Source organism: Hyperolius riggenbachi, chromosome 10 (assembly GCF_040937935.1).
Source record: "Hyperolius riggenbachi isolate aHypRig1 chromosome 10, aHypRig1.pri, whole genome shotgun sequence".
Taxonomy (NCBI): domain Eukaryota; kingdom Metazoa; phylum Chordata; class Amphibia; order Anura; family Hyperoliidae; genus Hyperolius; species Hyperolius riggenbachi.
Genome location: NC_090655.1, coordinates 28,624,325 through 28,630,939, shown reverse-complemented (window position 1 = coordinate 28,630,939; position 6,615 = coordinate 28,624,325). Strand labels below are relative to the sequence as shown.

Here is a 6,615-nt window from a genome sequence, read left to right as displayed (position 1 = left end):
GGTATACCGTCGGAATGGAACGGTAACGGAATTTCTATATGTCAGAATGCGGAATTGTGCCGGAAACGGAAATCGGCTATTCCGACCATGCCTGGTCCCACAATGCATTGTGGGAGTCTGACAGCCACAGTCATGATTCATAAAGGTAAATGCATTGTGGGACTTGTAGTTCATTAACAGCTGGAAAGCCAAATTTGCAGGTCACTGGTTTAAAGGGGACGGTTAAGTGACAGGGCTGTGTTCTGTAGAGCTAGATCGCAGCGCTGTACACGTTTGTGAGCTTTATACATGTAAATACCAAAAGCATGGCTTTGTTTACGACAGGGAACGCGCTTGAGCGAGCGCTCTGTCCCTGTAAATCTTGCTGCTCGCGAAATCACTACATATGGTGCGATCGAGGAACGAGGAAGCCCACTCTGTGGCCGCTATCTTGCATTAGGCGGTTGCATAGTGGTTAAGGCTATACTTCTCATTATAGCCACCTGGTTTCAGCATCCCATTCAATTTGATCCAGTATGCCTCCCTCCTTAAGAGCAGTTTGGCAATATCAATACGTTTCCCAACTACTACATTTTCCAGCACACAGTATTAGTGATGGGTACAAATTCCACATAATCGTTAATTTTACATTGTAATGCACAATCACGATGCAAAATCATACTGTAAATTTCAGGAAAAACCATAATTAATTTTGCTTGTGCGCATATTTAGGAACTGTAATTTGACATAATTTTGTACCGACTTTAGCGGTTAATAGCAAAGCCCCATACATGTTATTGTCACTAAAATAGCTGGGAACAAGAAAACGAAAAAAAAATTAATAGTTTTTAACCCATTCAGGTTCCGTCGTTTTCAGGTGAGAAATGTTTACCTCCCATTCATTAGCCTATAACTTTATCACTACTTATCACAATGCACTGATCTATATCTTGTTTTTTCCGCCACCAATTAGGCTTTCTTTGGGGGGTACATTTTGCTAAGAGCCACTTTACTGTAAATGCATTTTAACAGGAAGAATAAGAAAAAACTGAAAAAATTCATTATTTCTCAGTTTTCAGCCATTATAGTTTTAAAATAATACATGCCTCCATAATTAAAACTCACGTTTTGTATTTGCCCATATGTCCCGGTTATTACACCATTAAAATTATGTCCCTATCACAATGTATGGCGACAATATTTTATTTGGAAATAAAGGTGCATTTTTTCCGTTTTGCATCTATCACTATTTACAAGTTTAAAATAAAAAAAATATAGAAATATTTCATCTTTACATTGATATTTAAAAAGTTTAGACCCTTAGGTAAATATTTACATGTTTTTTTTTTTATTGTAATGGTTTTTTTTTTGTATAGTAAACATTTTATTTGGGTAGTTTTGGGAGGGTGGGAGGTAAACAATAGATTTATAATGATGTAAATGTGTGTTAATTTTAAATTTTTTTTTTTTTACAGGTGTAGTATTACTTTTTGGCCACAAGATGGCGGCCATGAGTTTGTTTACATGACGTCACTCTAAGCGTAACATACGCTTACAGTGACTCATCGGGAAGGGAACGGCCAGAAAAGGCGCAGCTTCCGAGAGAAGCTGTCGCTTTTTCAGCGGGGGAGAGGAATCAATGATCGGGCACCGTAGCCCGATACATTGATTCCCTGGCTACCGAATCCGCGGCCGGGAGTGTGCGTGCACGCGCGCGATCGGCCGCGGTAGCGCGCATGGTTCCTGGACGTAGAAACTACGTCCAGGAACCAAAATAGGTTAACCACCTGCGGACAGTATAATTCTACGGTGGGCAGGGGGCGCTGCGGTTCTGACCTGACGTAAACTCTATGTCCCATTCACCGCACGCCCCCGCCCGTCCCCGCCGCTAGATCTCCGCCGCAATGTGCTGCCCTGCTGCCTCTATGACGGCAGAGCACTGTGAGCCGGGCAGGAGCCGTTCCCATTGGCTTACATGGAGTGACAGGGTCAGGAGCCAATGAATGCGGCTCCTGACCGGCGCATAGCGCTCTGCCGTCATAGCGACGGCAGAGAGAGCAGCCTGCGGCGGGGACAGAGCAACATGACCGGCGAATTTTAGCGGCGATTCGTCGGGAAGCGGTGGTTTAGGACCAGCACCCTCTGGTCCTTAAGGGGGCAGAGGGTGCTGGTCCCGAAGCGGTTAAAAAAACCATTTTTAGAAATGTGAAAGAAAAATAGTTTTAAAATTCAGTAAAATTAAATTTTTACCATTTTCCTTTCCTGCAATTTTAAAATCAATTTTCTTAAAAAAAAAAAAAATAGCACAGAATGATGTAAAATTTAACAAAATTACGAATGGATTATGCAAAAACAATTGAATTTCCAAACCTTACTTACATGTGGCCATAAATACAACATTTTACCCAAAACTTCACGTAATTGTAATGAGCATATTACGATCATCACTACGCACCATTAAATTTGAATAATATTGTGTGGGAATTCTACGAAGTGTCTGACAGTGATGACCGTATTCAGCTAATTACCATTAAGCTAAACTTTGCCTACATTTTCGCAATTACGCCTATACATAATTACAAATTGTTAGTTCAATTGATTTTGAAAAATCATTTGTAATTATGCATGAATTTATGCATAATTTATGTGCAATTTTGTGCCGACTTTGGTGGTGAATAGCAAAGCCCCCGTACATTGTTACCATTATGAAATTGCAACATATGTTAGGGGAGTAGTGTGTACGAGTCAAAAAAAAACCTTTTTTTTTCAAAAAGACCTTGTCGTTTTTCAGAAAATCGATTTTAATGTTGCAAAGAAAAAGGGGTTTTAACATTAGAAAAATTAGTTTAAAAACCATTTTTTCTTTCTATTTTTAAAACCGATTTTCTCTAAAACTACCAGGTCTTTTTGAAAAAAAATTTTTTTTTGACTAGTCCCCATATATGTAGCTATTTTAATGGCAATAGCATGTATGGGGGATTTGCTATTCACCGCCGGAGTAGGCACGAAATTACATGTAAATTATGTGTTAATTCATGCATACTAACGAATGCTTACAATTACATACAAAATTAATTACGCTTTTCCCTGAAAATTTGCATTATGATTACGATGCGTAAATGCAAATAACAATGCTTAATTACCCATAGGCATAATTTCTGCCCATTACTAGTGTCTGAAAAGTGGTGTGTCCTTCGATAACTTGCTCTCCAGACTTTCATCCTTCTGGGTCATGCACGCAATGGTGTTCTTGAAAAAAGCACGCGTGAAAAAAGGGCCCGACTTGATAACGAAATGGCGCTGGTTATTAACAAAATCTATTAATGATACACATTGTTGTCAAGCTTTGTTAATGATAAATACCGTTGTAAAAACAGACAAGAAATAATAAAAAGATATCAATGTTAACTGCTTGCCGACCGAGTCACGCCGATGGGTGTGGCCGCGGCGGCAGCCCCAGGACCGCCTAACGCCGATTGGCGTAAAGTCCTGGGGCAGCAGTTTGCAGGAGATCACACGCAGGCTGCGCGCGCATCTCCTGCTTGAGGGGCGGAGCAGAGCTCCGCCTTCAGTCTCCGAGCGGTGATCGCCATTAGGGAGACTGTTACACGGCAAAATCGCCGTGTTTATATCAGTACAGCGCTGCGATCAGCAGCAGCGCTGTACTGGGGACAGCCGCGTGACACGGCTGTCCCCCTGGGGGACTTAGAAGCAATCGGCAGTGATAGGCTGGCGGGGGAGGCAGGGATGGAAAATATTTAAAGAAATAGGGTTTTTATTAAAAAATAAACAAAAAGATTTGTAAAAAAAAAATCATGGGGGGGGGATCAGACCCCACCAACAGAAAGCTCTGTTGGTGGGGAAAAAAGGTGGGGGGGAACTCTTGTGTGCTGTGTTGTGTGGCCCTGCAGCTTGGCCTTAAAGCTGCAGTGACCAATTTTACATAAAATGGCCTGGTCACTAGGGGGGTTTAACACTGCAGTCCTCAAGAGGTTAAATATTGCAACGGAATTCAACAATACAGCTTAACCCAACCCTACCCTCACACAGAACCCTCCCCTGGTGGTGCCTAAAACAAACCACCCCCCTGGTGGTGCCTAACCCTAAGCACCCCCCTGGTGGTGCCTAACCCTAAGCACCCCCCTGGCGGTGCCTAACCCTAACCACCCTCCGGTGTTGCCTAAAACTAACCGCCTCTGGGTGGTGCCTAACCCTAACCACTCCCCCTGCAGAAACACCCTTTTACACATAGTAATGATATCTTTGATAACGTAAAATCTGTACATATCAACAAAATAATATATGACAAAAACTATAACGCTGCAAGCTTCTAAAACGATAACATACTTCAAAAACTATAATGCTCTAATGTTGTTGACGATATTTATCACAGCGTCTTTTTCTACTTTTTTGCCGTATTAATATTAATTGCATTAAAGTCTATGGCAGCGCCCTTTTCGTCCACCCTCAGCCGGCGCCCCTTTTTCCTGCTACCATTATTATTATTATTATTATTTAGTATTTATATAGCGCCGACATATTACGCAGCGCTGTACAGAGTATATATATATCTTGTCACTAACTGTCCCTCAAAGGAGCTCACAATCTAATTCCTACCATTGCCATATGTCTATATTATGTAGTGGAAGTACTGTAGTCTAGGGCCAATTTTAGTGGGAGCCAATTAACTTATCTGTATGTTTTTGGAATGTGGGAGGAAACCGGAGTGCCCGGAGGAAACCCACGTAGACACGGAGAGAACATACAAACTCTTTGCAGATAGTGCCCTGGCTGGGAATCGAACCAGGGACCCAGCGCTGCAAGGCGAGAGAGCTAACCACTACTACCATGCAATGTTATGCTAGGTACACACATGAGATAAAAGTCTTTGGAAAATGAAAGATCACAGACCGTTTTTGCCACCTTCTTGTAGTATGAAAGCCATACTCTACACAGTCTATTCTATTAAGCTGAGTACACCCATCAGATAAAAATCTTAAACTGAGGAATTTATCTGTCACATAGATCTGTCAGGAAGGTTTGAAAGATTGATCTTTCTAAAGATGCTGTACACATGCAAAAGATCAGTATCTGCAGAAAGATCAGTTCTTGCAAAATGCTTTCATAGTCTGTTGACTATTTTTTTCATGCATGCCTGTGCATACAAAAGTTAAGAAATATCTGCAGTCAGATCTCATACACACCTTGTTTAACCACTTCAACCTGCAGGGTTGAGATTTTTTCACATCTGAGCAACTTTCACCTCCCATTCATTTGCCAATAACTTTAGCACTACTCATCACAATGAATTGATCTATATCTTGTTTTTTCCGCCACCAATTAGGCTTTCTGTGGGTGATATATTTTGCTGAGAATAAATTTATTCTAAATCCATTTTAACAGGAATATTAAGAAAGAAATGGAAATAAATAATTATTGCTCAGCTTTTGGCCATTATAGTTTGAAATAAATACATGCTACCATAATTAAAACCTATGTACTTTATTTACCAATTTGTCCCGCTTATTACACCATTTAAATTATGTCCCTATCACAATGTATGGCGCCGATATTTAATTTGGAAATAAAGGTGCATTTTTTCAATTTGCATCCATCACTATTTAGAAGCCCATAATTTATTAAATCATATTGATATACTCATTTGACATGAATGTTTAAAAAGTTCAGACCATTAGGTAACTATTTATGGTTTTTTTTTTATTATTGTAATTTTTCATTTTATTTTTTATTAAAATTTGTATGTGGGTATTTTTTGGTGTGGGAGGTAAACAGGGGATTTTACATGTTTTAAAATGTATTTATTTCATTCAAAGTGTATTTGGGTGTAGTTTGCTATTTGACCACAAGATGACCACAGTCAAAAAGTCCTGGGAGCGATCGATCTCGCTCCCAGGAAGAAGTATGAAGACGGGGAACTTTTTGATCTCAGGAAAGCCGCAGCGTCTGAAGAGACGCTGTCGGCTTTTCTCCGGGGGGGGGGGGGGGGGTGTCCGATCAGTGAAAGGGATTTATAATCCCTTTCATTGATCGCTGGGCTAGTGGCCAGCAACGGGGGCGTGCACGGGGGGGGGGGGGGGGGGGGGGGGGCGCAGGAGAGCGCGCTGCCTAACTGGACGAAAATATTCGTCCAGTTAGGCTGAAGTGGTTAATGAACAATCATCTGCAGATCAGATCCACTGGGATGGATTTGAAAGATTGAGAGACAAATATATTTTGTTGCTATCTTTGGAGGTTTTCCTCTGAATATTTTTATTTTTACAAAGATTTTCTGCAGATCTTTCATTTTTCAAAGACTTTTATCTTGTGTGTACCCAGGTTTAGCATTCAAAATCTGCTGGCCAGAGGAGTAGCTATGGGTTGGCAAGGGAGGACATATGCCCCCGGGCGCAGCACTGACGGCGCTAAGCACGACCGCGGCACCCCCATGTGCATGAGAGGTGTCTTGCTGGCTGCCCGAGGTACCCCTGCTTCTCTTCCCATTCTCGCAGAAGACTGCAGTGTTATGGAGACTTGCCAAAGGTCTCCTACTGAATAGGTGCTGGCTTACTGAACAGGCAGAGCCGAGATTCAAACCCTGGTCTCCTGCGTCAGAGGCAGAGCCCTTAACCATTACAC

The 6,615-nt window shown here is 41.5% G+C and overlaps 1 protein-coding gene across 1 annotated transcript in view; it reads left to right on the top strand.

Annotated features, from left to right (window-relative positions):
* Window positions 1-6,615, top strand: part of LOC137535930 (alpha-2-macroglobulin-like) — a 203,547-nt gene that overhangs the window by 77,756 nt on the left and 119,176 nt on the right. The gene's annotated exons all lie outside the window — the stretch shown is intronic.